A 15,975-nucleotide genomic window follows, 5' to 3' on the forward strand; every position below is an offset into this window, starting at 1 on the left:
ATTTGATCCTCTTAAAGATGACTTGAAGCTCCTTTCAAGTGTTCAACTGCTGTTTTTCCATAAGACAAGTCCCTCTTGTAAATCAATACATATTTGACTGATCACACCACCTAATACTTATTTAATTTTGTTACTTTTCACTTTTCCCCCTCTCTTGTTATGGTGTATTTCTCTGGTCTTGTTAATATTTGGCGCACCTGGTCTTCTGAGTTCTATTCTTAATCAGTGCTTCTCTATCTTTAGCTCTCTGTTTATTTCCTCTTCTATTTTCATTAGTTTGTCATTCTTTTTTGTAGCTATAAGCATCTGCTTTTGCTGTTATTCTTTCTCGTTTTCTGCTAGTGACTCGCAATTATATAACATCCTTTTTAGTATATTGATTTGCATTGTTTTTCTTAATTCTCAACTTCTTCTTGCTGCTTAAGGTAAAAACTCCACCCATTCATCTTATTGAAACCATTTTTCAGTTTTCTGAAGAGCAAGGGAGGAAGTAGTCACTTTTTAGGTTTAATTCAAGGAAGAAGCATCCTCCCTTTCTAGTGTTAACTTTTGTCCCACCTCTTGTTCCCCACTTAGCATTTTTTGCACATGTGCAGGACCTAAAATAGACTGCACACGGTGAACCTATTCTCATTCTTGCACTCAACAAATTACATTATATGTTGACCAGGAACTGCATATCTTTCCTACTCTGAAACCTCAGGAATCTGATTAAAACTCCCAGGGGTGTCACCGGAGCTTGACAGACGGATTGCATCATGGTGAAATGCCCTGTGCAAGTCTTTTTTTCTAGTGAACCGATAAAACAAATGCTCATGAAATAACACATGCAAAGAGCGCACTAACAGGGGTTCTCACCATTAGTTTTCCAAAGCCATTCTTCCAGACCAGAATTTTCAAACCAGTGGGTGTAGTGGAACAATGCTTCGAAATTTGATGTTGATAGGGATTATGTTGTGGATGAACACTTAATTGAAGAGAAAAAAAAGATGTTGAGATATGGAGTCCAAGCATTGAATAGGCATTTGAAATAATATGCATACCCTGATTCAGTGTTTTAAAACAGGTCATCATCCATACAGAAACATGTTATCTGTGCAGACAAGAAGTAGTATCATCACATCTGCAACCAACCTGATGATGATGATGACAAAACAACAGATTTTCAATTGCAGAACTATTCCTTGCTATCTATTTTCTCCTTGACAAAACAGACTGCAAGGAGAGATTTTTTTTTCTTTTTGAAATTTGTTTTATTGTTGCATCAAAGTATACGTTACAGTGTGAATAAGCCGCTGACGTGGCCTCAACAGTCAGCCATGCGTGCAACGTGTTTTTTATTTAACCAACTGGTACAAATATCCATTTCCTCCAGAAACAATACATACCATGCAGCCATGTGTGCAGGTCAGAAGACAATGAACCTGTATAGCTAGGAGGACAGTGCATGATAACAGGAATATAAAGTCCCGTCTCAAAGGGCGGGGGATCGGGGCCTGTTCAGTCTGTGTAATGGTGTTACCAGAAAACGGGGGGGACAAAACCGTGGGGGGGAAGCATGTGGGCGCTAGCGCGATGGAAATATCGGCAATGGGCGCCGGGGGGGGGTGGGGGGGGGAGGGGAATAAACGGGCCCAAGGAACTGTTCAGCCCGCACTCCAGAAGGGTGGGAAGTCAATCAGGATGCAGGGGGTATCCGGACCCTACCTCAGGGAGGGGGACAACAGACAGACATAAACGGTCTCCCCGAGTCGAGGGGGGGGAAGGGGTAGATGGGTCACCCACTCGCGTGGACTGTCGAAAACTGTAGAGGAGCATGGCCCATTCCATGGATATGGGAAATTTACGCGCACCCCTGGCTTCTTCCTCTCTAAGAGCATCCTCCTCCGCCGCCGCCCATTTACCGACTGCCCCCGTCCATGCTGCTATAGGGGGGCCCTCCGGGGATCGCCAGCGCATGGCTATGCATCTGTTCGCCAGCAGGAGCGCTAAGGACACGAAGCGCCTATGCACTGGGGCTTGCTTAGGGACATAGAAGATGCCTAATGCGCTAGATTCCCAGGTGGATAGTGTAGTGAGACCTGTCAGGTCAGACAGTGTGTTGTGTACCGCTTGCCAAAAGGGGTGAAGGGCTGGACAGTTCCAGAACATGTGGCGAAAGTCTGCAGCAGGGGAGCAGCATCTGGGGCATAAGAATGGTGTGGAGGGATAGAACTTCTGTAATCCCGCTGGGGTGAGGTACGCCCTGTGTAGGATATAGTATTGGATGTTCTTGAAGCGGGCGTTCCTAGAGACGCGTTTAGGGGCCTCGAGCGCCCTAGTCCACTCCGAGTCATGCAGTGTGCGACCTATATCCTCCTCCCATGTAGCCCGCAATGTTGTCAGAGGTGCGTGTAAGAGTTCCCGGATGGATTTATACAGCCAGGTAACCAAGTGGCGTCCCACCCCCATACGCAGGACAGCGTGTATTACTGGATGCGTGTCTGGCTCGCCAGTACAGAGATTAAAATTGGGCCGGTATCCGTCAATCAGCTGTCGATATCTGAGGAATTGGCCCGGAGGGAGCCCGTATTCAGCGGTCAAGCGGTCAAGGGATTTTAACTGGCCTTCCTCAAATAGCGATTCCAGATCCGTGATGCCGCAGTGCGACCATACGGAGAAGAACGGAGCTGTGTAATAGGAGTCTTGCCTGGGGCTGCCTACCAATGGTAACAACGGGGAATACGGAGGCCTATTAGGGGACATTCGGTGGATCCGCATCATGCACCGGCGCGCTATCGCCACTTGGAGGGGGTACGTACGCCGTGGCTTGGTGCCCGGGAGAAGAAGACGGGTGAGTTCCGGGGTTGCGATTCTGCCAGTCGAGGTGACAGTCTCCTGGGGATAACGGTCCGCCGTCCAGTATGATAGCCATTGGAGTTGTGCCGCAAGGAAATATGACTCGAAGGACGGAGCTCCGAGTCCTCCCAGCGTCGCAGGAAGTTGAAGGGTTTTCAGGGCGACCCTATGGCGGCCCTCGCCCCAGGTGAGGGTCCCTAGGAGGGAGTCTACGTCGCGGAAGAAGGATCTGGGTGGTATTACCGGCAAATTCGTGAAGTGGTAAAGGAGTCGGGGGAGCATTATCATTTTGGCTAGAGCTATTCTTCCTATCGGGGCCAGTGGGAGCTTATTCCAAAAAGCGACCGCCGGGCGCAGATTGGCAAGTGCTGTGCGGTGATTCCCCTCGAAAAGGTCAGCCGGGGAGTGATACAAGCGGACACCAAGGTAACGGGGGGCTTCCGCGGACCATGAGAGGGTATGTGCTCCGAGCCTGACTTCCCGGGGGGATAGGTTCGGGTGTAAGGGGTAAACCGTGGACTTGTCCCAGTTCACCTGTAGTCCCGAGGCTTCTGCGAAGTCCGCCAGCGTCGTCCCTATAGGGGTTATGTCCGTTTCGATGTCACAGACGTATATGAGAAGATCATCCGCGTACATGGACACGCAGTGCGTGCTGTCTGCAAGTGGAATGCCCCATTCCCTACCTTCCTGACGGAGCCGAATCGCTAGCGGTTCGACTGCTAGCGCAAACAAGAGAGGCGACAGGGGGCACCCTTGTCTCGTACCTCGCCGAACTGCGAACGCTGGTGATATGCGTTTCCCGATACGTACCCGCGTGGTCAAGTCGGTATACAAGAGGCGTGTGTACGCTATGAGCGTTGGGCCAATATTTAGGCGCTGCAAGATTGAGAAGAGATAGGGCCAGGTGAGGGTGTCAAGTGCCTTCTCCAGGTCCATAATGAGGCAGGCGGCGCGGGGAAATCTGCCACGTATCTGGTCTTGAACGTGGAAGATTCGGCGGAGGTTCTGGGAGGTGTTCCTTCCCGGAACAAAGCCGCATTGATCAGGGTGGACCAGCGGGCGTATGATCTGCACATAACGGTCAGCCAGAATTTTCCCCAGGATTTTACAGTCGGCCGACAGGAGCGTGATGGGGCGATACGACCCCATGTGGAGTGGGTCTCTGTGGGGTTTGGGAAAGGTGACAATCACGGATTCCCGCAGTGACTGGGGTAACCTCCCTAGATGAAGAGACGTCTCGAACACCCGTGATAAATGGGGGACTATTAGGGGCGAGAAAGTCGAGTAGTACTCCAGCGGGTAGCCGTCCAGTCCCGGCGCTTTATTCCTGGACATGGCACGTATTGCCTGGGTGATGTCAGAGGGTTTTATCTTGGCGTCGAGGGTGCGCTTGTCTATATCCGAGATCGCGGGCAGCGTCAGTGGGTTCAAAAAACGATCTACAGAGAATGGGGAGGATTGGGCCGGGGCCCCGTACACTTGCGTATAGTGGCGCTGGAACGCTAGGAGGATCTCGGTCTGCGAGTGTACCAATACACCGTCCGGATCGACAATATCCGTGATTGGCTTGATTTCGGTATCCTGCTTCGCCATCCAGGCTAGTAGCGCTCCAGTTTTATCTCTGTCCTTATGCACCCTAGAGGCGTAAGCCCTAAAATTGTATCTGCGGAGGTCAGCGCAGGCAGTCTGATACTCCGTCTTAGTCTTGGCCACGAGCACGGCGTGCTCCTCCGAGTCGTCAGGCCGTTTAGTGAGTGCGGCCAAAGATTGTTCCGAGGCTTGGAGCGCCCGTTCCAAGGTGCGACGCACTCCCACCACCTGCTTGATGCATTCTCCCCGCGCCACCACCTTAAACGCGTCCCATTCCACTAGTACCGACGATGCCGTGTTAGTGTTGTGCGTAAAATAGTCGCGGATACTGGATTCGTGTGTGTCTCTGAATACTGGATCAGAAAGGCAGTCCCTAGGGAGACGCCAGGTGGGGACCGGTGGGTGCGGGGGGCGCCAAGTCAGGCGAATGATATGAGCATCATGATCCGAGAGGATCCGACCCAGGTAATCTGTGGAAGTGATCTTGGGGAGGATCGGTGTAGAGCAGAGGAAACGGTCCAGGCGGACCCTAAGGTTGTGTGGAACCGAGTGGAAGGAGTAAATGCGAGTCAGTGGGTGTAGGTGTCGCCATGCATCAGTGAGTGCCCAGTGCGTGGTCCATGCCCTGAAGAGTTCTGCCTGTCGGGGAGCCGGGGAATGTGCGGGGGGAGGATGCGAGCAGTCCAGGGTGGGGTCCAGCGTGCAGTTAAAGTCACCTCCCAACACCCACGGGACTGTAGTGAACTGGGCTAGAACGCCCGTGAGGTGGTCCCAAAATTTGTCCTGATCTGTATTGGGGGCGTAAATGCTGCCAAGGAGTATACCCTGTCCATCAAGTATGCCCTCTAGGAGCGCATACCTGCCCTCTCTATCTATCACTCGTCGGAGCTCTCGGAAGGGAGTACCTGGCCTGACCCAAATTAACGCGCCGCGCGCAAACGCTGAATAGTGAGTGGCACAGAAGGTCCCTCGCCATTTGACCTGCAAGCGAGAGAGTTCAGTGGTGTTCATATGCGTCTCTTGCAGGAACGCAATACTGGCTGACATACGTTTAATGTATGAGTAAACAGAGTAGCGTTTGCTGGGCGTATGCAGGCCCCGCACATTCAGTGTAAGGACATTTATGTCTGAGCGTGAGTCCGCCATTCGTACGGTGTCATGAGTGGGAGAGGGACCCCCTTGAAGCCCCCGACGGTCGCCAGTGTGTATGTGTCGCGTGTATTTCTAGTGCGCCATGCTTCCACAATCATGGGGGAGGGACTTGGGGAATTAACAGTAAACAGAACCTTGGGTGGGAAACAGTCCCAATACTGAGGATATCTCACCGGAGGTGGCATATCCAAACAAGTGTCCCACTAGGGGAGAAATACAACTGGTATCTGCGGGGGTGGCAGCATGCGTCGCTGCTGGGCCTGTGCGCGGGTCGGGCTCTGGTAGGATAAGCGTCTATCGCTCGCAAGCGCTCACAATTATTAAACAAAGCAGTCTAGGCTCCTAGACGTCGCGCAATACAATAGGCCACCATGAAAAGGATATAACAGTGGAAAGTTCTGACATCATGAGGAGGTGCCAAGTCATGAAGAGGCGCCAGGTCGGTTGGCCAGGGTAGCGTCCAAGGTGCGCCCCGCAACAAGGGGGGAGGAGATCGGCCCGATCCCTGACATTGTTCCATCACTGTCCCGGTCCTTCTCAGGGGTGAACAGGTGTGGTTGACCCTCCAGATCCGACGTCGTGGGCGACGTGCGCAGTCCGGTCACCGCTTTCAAGGCCTCTCGTCGCTCCTGCATAATTTGTGTGAGGTCGGGTGAGCCCGTGGGGGGTGACTCCTGGTCCCTGGGGCGGCCCGATCGGGCCCGGCTTGCCCCTCGTCGTCTGGATCGTCTAAAGTCGTTGTTGCGAGCTCTTTGGGGTCCAGGGTTAGGGATTATTGGGCAGTGAAACTCAGCCCAATCCTGTGCTTCCTCCGCCGTGTTGAAGAAGAGGGCTTTCCCTTTGTGTAGCACTTTCAGGCGGGCCGGGAACAGCAGGGAGTATTGAAGATCATTTGCGCGGAGGCGTCTCTTGACGTCTAGGTAGGTGGAGCGCTGGAGCTGGACTTCTCGTGCATAGTCCGGAAACACCATTACATGTTGGTCCTCCACTTGTAGGGGGCCCACCGTCCGGGCCGCACGGAGCACCGCGTCACAGGTCTCGGAAATGCAGGAATTTAGCCAACATGGGTCGCGGAGGAAGGCCTGGCTTGGGCGCCCGGGCCGGGACCCTGTGGGCCCTTTCAATGGAGAAGTATGGCGATCTGTCTGCCTCCGGTGTGAAAGATTTGGTCCAGGATTCCATATACGTCAGAGGGTCCGAGTTCTCGATCCCTTCCGGCAGACCGAGGACGCGGATATTACATCTTCTGGAGCGCCCTTCCAAGTCCACTGTGCGTTCCTCGAGGGCCGCCACGCGGTGTAGGATCTCCTTCAGCTCCGCGTCCTGTGTTTTCATCGCAGGTTGCAGCTCGGACACGACTCGTTCTCCCTCCTTCACTCTGTCCGCCAGCTTGCGATGGTCGTCACGGATTAGACTGATATCCGTTGTCAGGGCGCCTAATCGTTCCTCCATCGAAAGGCGGGACAATTCGATTGCTGCCAGCACCTGGTCCAACTTTGCCGACAGTGTAGGGTCGGTTTGCGACGCGTGGGCTTGCGTCCATGTTCTTGTTTGCGGCATCCTCTCGGGGGCCGTCTCGGGGACAGTCGTCCCTTTCGAGGAATTAGGTTTCCCCATGAGTGCTGTCCAAGATGGGAAGGGGACCCCCAGGTCCCTGTGCACTTTGCGTTCAACGGGTCACCTCCCTTCGTCGCGTTCAGGTAGGCAGCAGCTCAACGCAGGTTAAACGACCAGACCCATGCAATCCCGGGGCAGTCACTGCTCCTCGTCTAGAGGACCTCCGCCAGGTCAGGGCGCTTATCAGTAACTTGTGACTGCAGGGGGCGACAGTCCAGGTAGTAGGAGATGTACAACCGGGGGGCACCACCACCACTGGATGCCCTCAGTGAGACTGGATCTTGCGTCCCCACTTCCCCGGTGCGTAGCGCTGTCTCACAGGCGACCCCCGGGGGGGGGGGGGGGGGGGGGGCAGTAGGGTCCAGGGAGGTCCCCCCAGGCCGAGAAGTGTTCACGATATGGCGTGCCACCGCCTCAGGGACAGAAGAACACCGCGCCTCCGAGGTAGGTCCCACGTTGATCACGGCGCCCTGGTCTCCTCGGGCGCCATCTTAGGGTCAGGCACCCAGGTCCTCCGGGCCACACGAGCAGCCAGAGGCGTTCTGGCTCCCCCCCCCGGGAGCAGGGGTCGGTGTAGTCCGCGATCCCTCGGCAAGCACCAGAGGGGGCAGGGGGGCCGCCGGTACACGGGAGGAGAAGGGGGGGGGGGGGAAGGGCCGACACCTACCGCCTCCAGGAGGGGTCGTGATCGCCCGAGGGGTCCAGCACTACACAGGCGGCACCTCCGCTGGTGTCTTCCGGGCCGCGGCGGTGAGCTGGACAGCCCCGGGGTCAGGCTCTCAGTCGTGAGGAAGCGCCGGTATAGCGCTACTACTTCAGAGCGGCCGCCATTTTGCGCGCCAGGCTGCCTCCACAAGTCGTCTGCTCCGGAGTGGACGTCTGCTGGCCGGTTGCTGCGCACCTCACCAGGGCACCGGCGCCGTCCGCAGTCCGCTTCGGCGAGGGGTCGCCCCCCGGGGATAGGAGTCCGGCAGTGTCACTAGTATGCAGGAGGAGCCGCGCCCGCCACCTCTGGCGCTCGACACTCGGCTCCAGACACGAAGAGGGACCGGTCAGTGTCCGGCGGTCGTCCGCTGCTCCCACGATGCAGCCAGAGGGTGCCCCACCGCAGGTAAGCCGCTATGGGGTAGTCGCTGGTAGGCTGAGGCTCCAGGCGATCATTGGAAATGGGCAAGATGCTAGCCCGATCGCGGAGCCTCAGCAGGACACAGCCGCCATCGTGGCTTGCTAAGCCACGCCCCGACTGCAAGGAGAGATTGACAGTATTGACAGGAAAAGGGAAGAGACATAATACAAAATGGGGTCCCACTTATCAGTTTGACCACCGACCTGAAACATAAGAGGGAGTGTTTTCAGTGCAGCTAGAAGATACAACACTAAACTAAGGTGAAGTGAAACAATCAAAACTTGTGTAAATGGGAGACAAAAGAGGACAGAGTGGATTCCCACAAATCAAAACTTAGAGAATAGCGAGGATCTATGAATCACCTAACAAATATCCCTCAGTCAGTCCGCTGTGGGGGAGAATTACTGTCCACTAACAGCACAGGCTGATTGAGCAAACTTCAAGATGTCTACCTTTACAGTACCTCAAACAAGAAACGGGGGCACATGCAAGACTATACTTCTGCAATGTCAGCTCCAGTCAGAATCAAGCAGAGAGAATGACACAAACAGGGAACATTAAGAAACTAAAAGGAGAGACAAACAAGAGACTCAGACTCACTAAATTCAAGATACAATAGGTACGATAAGAAAATGCCAATACGACCAATAGCTGTATGAATCTTCAAGAAGAAGTAAGGTTATTTCAATGATACATCCCTAAGGAAAATCATATAGAACTATTCTATTATATTGGCAATCCAGGCAAGAGACTGCAGAGAAAACTTGAGTGAAACTCTCAGCAGATATCACAGACCTTAGATAATAGACTGGTAGAAATGGCTTAACTGATGCTAGTGATGAAGATCGTATTCATGTCGACAATGGAAAAGCCAAAGACCTTATGGAACCTCTGTGCTATAGTACTTATGAAATAGATCTAAATGCTATTCCTTTCTATCAATAACTGGTAATCACTGTCTCTGATATAACTCATTCACATAGAAAAGACAAAACTAAAAGACTTCAAACAATAGCAGGACATAGCCAATTCCTTAGACCAGTGAGAAGGTCCTTAAAGGTATCATAGTGTTGCCCAGATATACAAGTACCAGTAAAAATATATAGATTTTCTGTTTGAATGTAGATATATAGGTCGTTCTCTCTGCAGCAAAATCACATTCACCTATGAGAAAAGGATCAATGAAAGTACAGGTTCCGGTTGTCTGATTCTAGGCCTCATTACGATGGCGATTGGATGATCGTCCTACCGCCATCGCCTAGGTCCGGTGTCCCATCGACGATATGTCGGTGGTCCCACCTGCCTGATTACAATGCGACTGCGGTCCTGGCAGTCGGTAAACTGCTCTTTTCCATTTTGGCTTGTGCTGCGGCCCTAGAAATGGGTGGCAGCACAATCCGCATAGGAAAAGGGTTGTTCTCAAACATTCATGCACCGTGTCAGGCACCATTTGGTGCCTGGTACACGATGCATGGATGTTGGGGGGGGGCACCACATGTGCCCCCCTAGGCCCATAGCAGAGGTCAAGGGGGACGGGGGACCTGCTAGGGGCCCCCCAAAGTCCCATTGCACCTGCCTTTACACGGTAGTCGGACCGCCATGTGAAGGCAGAGGGAAAAGGGTCATGGTAATCCCTATCGTGGTGCCTCAACAGTCACCGTCCCCATTGTAGGACTTATGCTCCTTGTCAGTCCATTTGCCCGCTGCGCTCCGACCGACCGCATCATTATGCGGTGCTCAAATTACAGCCTGACTGAGATGTCGGACGGACTGCCCTCGACAACCTGTCGGTGGCGTTCAGCCCGATATAATCGGGCCCTCTGTGCTTACTCTTAATAAAACAAAAGACCACTAGGGGAGAAACAATAGAAGACGGTCACTAAAGTAGAAAAGAAAAAAGAGGGGGAGAAAGAAAGGATGAGAGTAAGGAAAGTACAGGGGAAGCTCCATTGAATAATAAAAAAGATAGATGTGGGGCGTGAGACCTAGCAACTGACACGCAAGAACGTCCTCGAGTACCTTGCTGACAGCTCAGTCGGCGCTCTCCCCTTGCAGTTGATCGCATTCGGATCCACTGCTCAACCGCTGAAATACTCGGGGTTGACCCACCGGCTCCCCTCCAGGTTGTGATATATCCTCCTGTCCTACCAGACCCCAATACCCCCCCACCCCCCTGTCTTGATAAAGACCCGCCGTGACCACCGACTGGGGCGCATCAGAGTCGAAACGTCGACGCTCAATATTGGTCAGGATACCTCCAGGAACTTGCACAGCAGCCATCTATTTTCCTTGGAGCATTAACTCAAAACTCTGGCCTTCCAACAAAAGAACTCCCCTCTGTATAAATTTGTATATACGTGTCACTGAATTTAATGCACTGGTCACTTTGTTCACCAACAGTCACTTTTCACCACATGTTTTAGCATTAATTGAAACGTAAAACGGAATGAAGTAATTCCTGCATATTTGTGATTGTGTTTTATTATATAAAGGTTTGAACTTCAGTTGTTTTCAGAGAGGTTTACTTTATTGTGTAATGAGCTGACCTAGCCTTCTTTCAAAACAATTCTTGCTGCCACCCGACAGAACCACTTTTGTTTTTAATCTAGTTTAGGATGCAGCATCCCAAAACTTATGTTAGTATAGTGAGCAATAATTATAGAGGAATGCCTACTTAACTTTGCTAGTATTTTTCCAGACTTGTACAGTTTAGCTGCACAAGCCTAGACAGGTACTCTGAGCAGGCAGCATTTCAGGCAAAGTACTACTCCATCCAGCTGAAATCATGAGCGCTTGTCTGAGTCCAGGAGAGCATATGAAGCGTGTGGTTTCCCTTAGGTTGCAATCTCTATAGTAGGGACCCCCTTCTATCTGCCGAATGCCAAACCAAATTCACAGTTCAGGCTGCAATGCCTGAAGTCAGACTTTGAATAACAGAAACATATACAGAAACCCATTACTACAAAGAGGACCCAGTGTAGCACTTAAGGGCAAACCTCTGTTAGGCACATTCAATGACCCTATCGGAGTCCTAATGTTCTTCAACTACAATGCACACAGGTACAACTGCAGATCTAGTTGTGCTAGGCCAGCCCTATTATATTTTATGTTGATCTCCTGTGTTTTTTTCCATAGGAACTGTGCACAATTAGGTCCCCAGACAGGCACGTGGCATGGATGTTTGGTAATTGCTTATTGTGCACTTAAATGGGAATGTTTTCAAACAAATATCCGTTTGAGGGGAATTGACAATTTGAGTTGGTTCACAGTGCTAATAATAGTCAGAGGAAGAGCCTCCATGTCTCTTCCACCATCCTTGTTTTTTCAACTTGATGGTGACAGTTTCTGTTATGGTTGCTTGTTATGTATATTCCAGAATGTTCTGATTATTTGCCTAATTTCTCCTTATAATCTGATCACCCGAGAGATGAATTGTTGAGGTCACGAGCAAAATCAAATAGTCCATGTATAGAGACCCTTTTGTTTTTACGAATCCCATGCAATACAAAAGGAATCACCTGTCATTCTTCAGTGAACAAGTCAAAGAAGATGAAGGAAAGAGGACATCACTGCCTGGTACCAATTTCTCTTTGAAATTCAGACGAATGTTTACTAGGACGTTAGCAGAGGGGACTTAATAACAATCTGAATAGGTGTCGGCAGCCTAGTCCCAAAAGCAAAACATTTTAAATTAGCCCGTAGGTAGGGCCATTTGACTGATCAAAGGCCTTGGTGCCATCCAAGGTGTAGATTGTGTCATAGGCTATCACCAAGGCCACTGAACCAGTCACAGAGTCTCACTTTTTTTTACTGGAACAATAAAGCCTACTAACTGGACTGTAAGAACATATGATGTTACCACGGTTGCAAGTTCCACGCATGGCATTACCACGCGAATTTTAGTTCGCAAGTGGCTTTACCACGCTGGAATTTACAACAATGGATTATAACACGCGTAGAAACGTCCACTAAGCACAAATGAAACATAAGGAAATTGATAGGCAAAAAAACTATGTCTAGAGTTTGTAGTAACTGCTTAACCCATTCGATCGTTTTTTTTCAACATTCAAAAACAACAAATTACCCTAGATTTATAAATTCTTTTATTTTACTGTGCGCTTAAATATTTATATATTTTAAATAAAGATTATTTACTTACCTTACACCTTCCCGTCTTTCACCAGCAGCCCTTCCTTCCATCCACCATCGAAACAAGCGTCAAAACACGTCTACCAACATTAAAAACGGACTGCTATTTTGACGTACACGGCACGTCTTTGGGGGAGGCACTTTCCTTTTTCTTCAGTGGTACTGAAGTGCGTATTTTTATTTTCGAAGTAACCTGCTCCTTTGTTTTTTTTTTTTTTTTGGGGGGGAGACCCCCCCAGCCCCCCCAAGTACCCCCCCCAGCCCCTCCCCAGCCCCCAAGCCCACGCAGAACGACTGGAAGGATTACCACGTCTCCCCCCCAAAGCCCACGCAGAACGTACTTGCGTGGTAGTGGATGTCGTGGAAGGCACCCGCGTTTAAAAGACGTTTTCGTGGTAAGTGACTCGTGGAAAATGTTATTAGTGGTAATTACTTCGTAGTAAATGATGTTTCCCCTGTAAGAACCTCTTGACTGCCTCATATAGGAAATGTGTCTCTAACAAAGAATTACATTAAATCTATTACAGTGAAGATAATCTATATTTAGGTCAGTAAAGGGTTAAAATTCTAGTAAGATATAAAGAACTGACCAAACAAATATTCCATACACTTTATGGATATATATACATTCTGGTACTAGCAGTCCGTGGCAGGGGCTGGGCTGGTGCCTATGTGTTAATTCTGCAGCTGAGCCCTTCATCACTCGGTAGGAGGAGCTCTCTATAAAGAATTGCTGGGGTTGTTTGTGTCGGACAGTGGCATTTTAGGAAGGCACTTGAGGAAGGCTAATCGCCGAAACCGGTCTGCCGATTCTTCATTCAATAAACGTCCAAAGTACCCCGTTGTGTCCCTTGCTTCTTCTTATGGGGAGATGTGCTGTGTGATATATATATACATATATATACATGGCTCCACAGTGCAGTTATAGTTATAGTTAGAGGTCAGAGTTTTCAGAGAATAGGCACTTTTTGTTTCTTTGTTGGCACCGTTTGACAAATCTGCACAAAACTTTCCAAAACGATTATCCAGATTTGTGCTAATTTGTTAAGCAGGGGCTTAGAAGAAGGAGTAGGGGAGGGATTTTACCAGTTTTGGCAAAAAATTAAAACTTTATTCAGAAAGCGTGCTTTTTGTTAATTGGTGTAAATCAGTTCTGCCGCTTTTAAGAAAATAGCATTTATAAAGGTGCACGTGATAGAAATGAACGGGTCACTGCTAGTAAAACGCTAGCGTTTCTGTACAGTTGTTGGCCAGATATGCTCTGATTGGGCTACTTAAAGTTAATGGGCGGGTTCATACTGGATGGACACAACTTAAAGAATATGTTGTGGCACACATTAAAGGACTCAGGGAATTGGTCAACCTCCATTGTGCAGCCCATTTGCCTTATCGAGTGGTGGTTGGCCACCTGCAGAGAACTGGGCACAGGGTCAGTCTACCCTGTGCACAGCTCAAGTCTGTGCATAGCGGGGGTTCAGTGCCTATCGCAAGAGGTGGGTAACCCTAGGGCCTTGGGTGCAGGTCCTGCCTGGAGGCAAAGCTGTGTGGTCAACCTTGAGCAGTGCATGGCAAAAGGCTGCGTGCAGTAAGGGATTGTGCACATACTCTAGCCACAGGAGAGGTTCTGCAGACCAAAGCCCATGTGCAGCTGGGTGTTGTGGGTGCCTGCAAGGGGTTGACACAGAGGCTGTCCAAAGGCCAGCTTCTGTACCCAACCTTCCTCTGTGCATTACCAATGGCTAAGTGCAGTCATGGGTTGAGCACCCACAAGGGGAGGCAGGGGATGGATGACCACAGAGAGATGGGTGCAGTTCTTGGCCAGAGGCTGAGCACCACAAAGGTTTGGAAACCTGCAGGGTGTAGGACACATGACTTGGCCAGAGGCCACACCCTGTGGCCAACCCCAAAATCCCTTTACCGGGTGCGGGTACCACAGGACCCAATTTTTTTAAATGAGTCCCAATGAGGCCCCCAGTGAGTATCATGGTACAGGTAGTGCTGCTGTAAATGGAAAAAACATTACAAAAATAAATGAAAATATGTAATTTGAGATGCCATCAATTATTGCTATTTGGCATGAAATGTCATGAGTAATGTAATATGTTAGGACACAAGCAGTAGATTATACCAGTGCTAGTTGTAGTTAGTTTTCAAACCTTAGTTCTTATCTCATTCTAACACCTAACTATATATAGCTAATGTGATTTTTTTGTATTTGTTCTTCTCCCTTTCCACAGCACCCCACGTGAAAGTCCTCGTTAGGGAATTTTGTCTCTTAGCACTAACATAAGTAAGTGTTTGAGCTTACCAATTCCTCCCTTCTGTCATGCTCCACTAAATTATTTTTATTTTCTTCCAAAACGCCAGAGAGCGCACTCCACCAGTGCCAAGACTGCTACCACTGCTTTGGCCCGCAGAGTGCCTGTTGTGCATATTTGTCAGGCAGCTATGTTGGCATGAATGCACATGTTCACAAAGCACTACTGCCTCGACAATCAGGTCCATCGAAATGGGCATTTTCCCACTCAGTCTTTCTGGATGTTTTTGTTTGAGCCATTCCAGTACCTGCACCTTGGAAGGTACTGCTTTGGTATCTTGTGCACAAGGTGAGGAGTCTGCAGTTAAAGGTATGCATCAGAAAAAGGAGGTACTTACCTTCAGTAACGCCTTTTCTGGTAGATGTTCTATCAAACCCCAGATTCTTCACCGCCGTCCCACCTTCCCGTTCTGTGATATAGGCTCTGCTATCTAAAAAGGTCCCAATGTAGAAATCTTCATACTGGTTTGTTGAATCTGCTCATTAACTCCATGTCTGAGGGCACAGAAAAGATCATGAAAGAAACTGAAGAGTCTGATATAAGTGGCGCTTATCTACAGCTCCGTTTATCACTTGGGGAGCAGAATGGTGTTGACGTGGAGTCACACAGTGCCACCTGCTGGCCCGCAGGAGCACTGCTTTTGGTTTTATGGATCTTGTCTGTCACTTGGGGAGAATTCACAAGGTGAGGAGTCTGCGGTTAGATAATAGTATCTACCAGAAAGATCGTTACTGAAGGTAAGTATTTTGTTCATCTCTTTAATAACTTGATCACAAAACCTATAAATGTCAGAACCCCCGGTGATCTCCAGAATGCTGATATTGCTCCACTACCAGATTCTCAATATTCTAGAGGCATTGTTGTCACTGATTTGAACTCTCAATATAACCTGGGAATTTGTTGCTACAATTTTCTAGGCAGTGCCATAAGCTCTATGGTCTTAATTCTTTGAGTCAGCTCATTCAGTTTCTTCGCTAATTTTTGACAATTGACCTATATACCTATCAGGTTGCTCTCAGAGAGCTAATCAACTAGGGCCTAACCTATTTAGACGCATCCAAAATATGTGACCAGAGACCAGGATCTGATATCATATTATCACTATTAATCCCCTGAATGTGTTAGATAACACTATTCATATGGTCAGGTTGCGTAATTGTCAATAAATGTGAATGTAGAGGCATA

General features: G+C 49.7%; 1 protein-coding gene across 3 annotated transcripts in view; it reads left to right on the forward strand.

Moving 5' to 3' along the window:
* The window catches only part of SLC35B3 (solute carrier family 35 member B3), a 271,605-nt gene that overhangs the window by 121,716 nt on the left and 133,914 nt on the right, over window positions 1–15,975 (forward strand). The gene's annotated exons all lie outside the window — the stretch shown is intronic.

This window comes from Lissotriton helveticus, chromosome 4_1 (genome assembly GCF_964261635.1).
Source record: "Lissotriton helveticus chromosome 4_1, aLisHel1.1, whole genome shotgun sequence".
Lineage (NCBI taxonomy): Eukaryota > Metazoa > Chordata > Amphibia > Caudata > Salamandridae > Lissotriton > Lissotriton helveticus.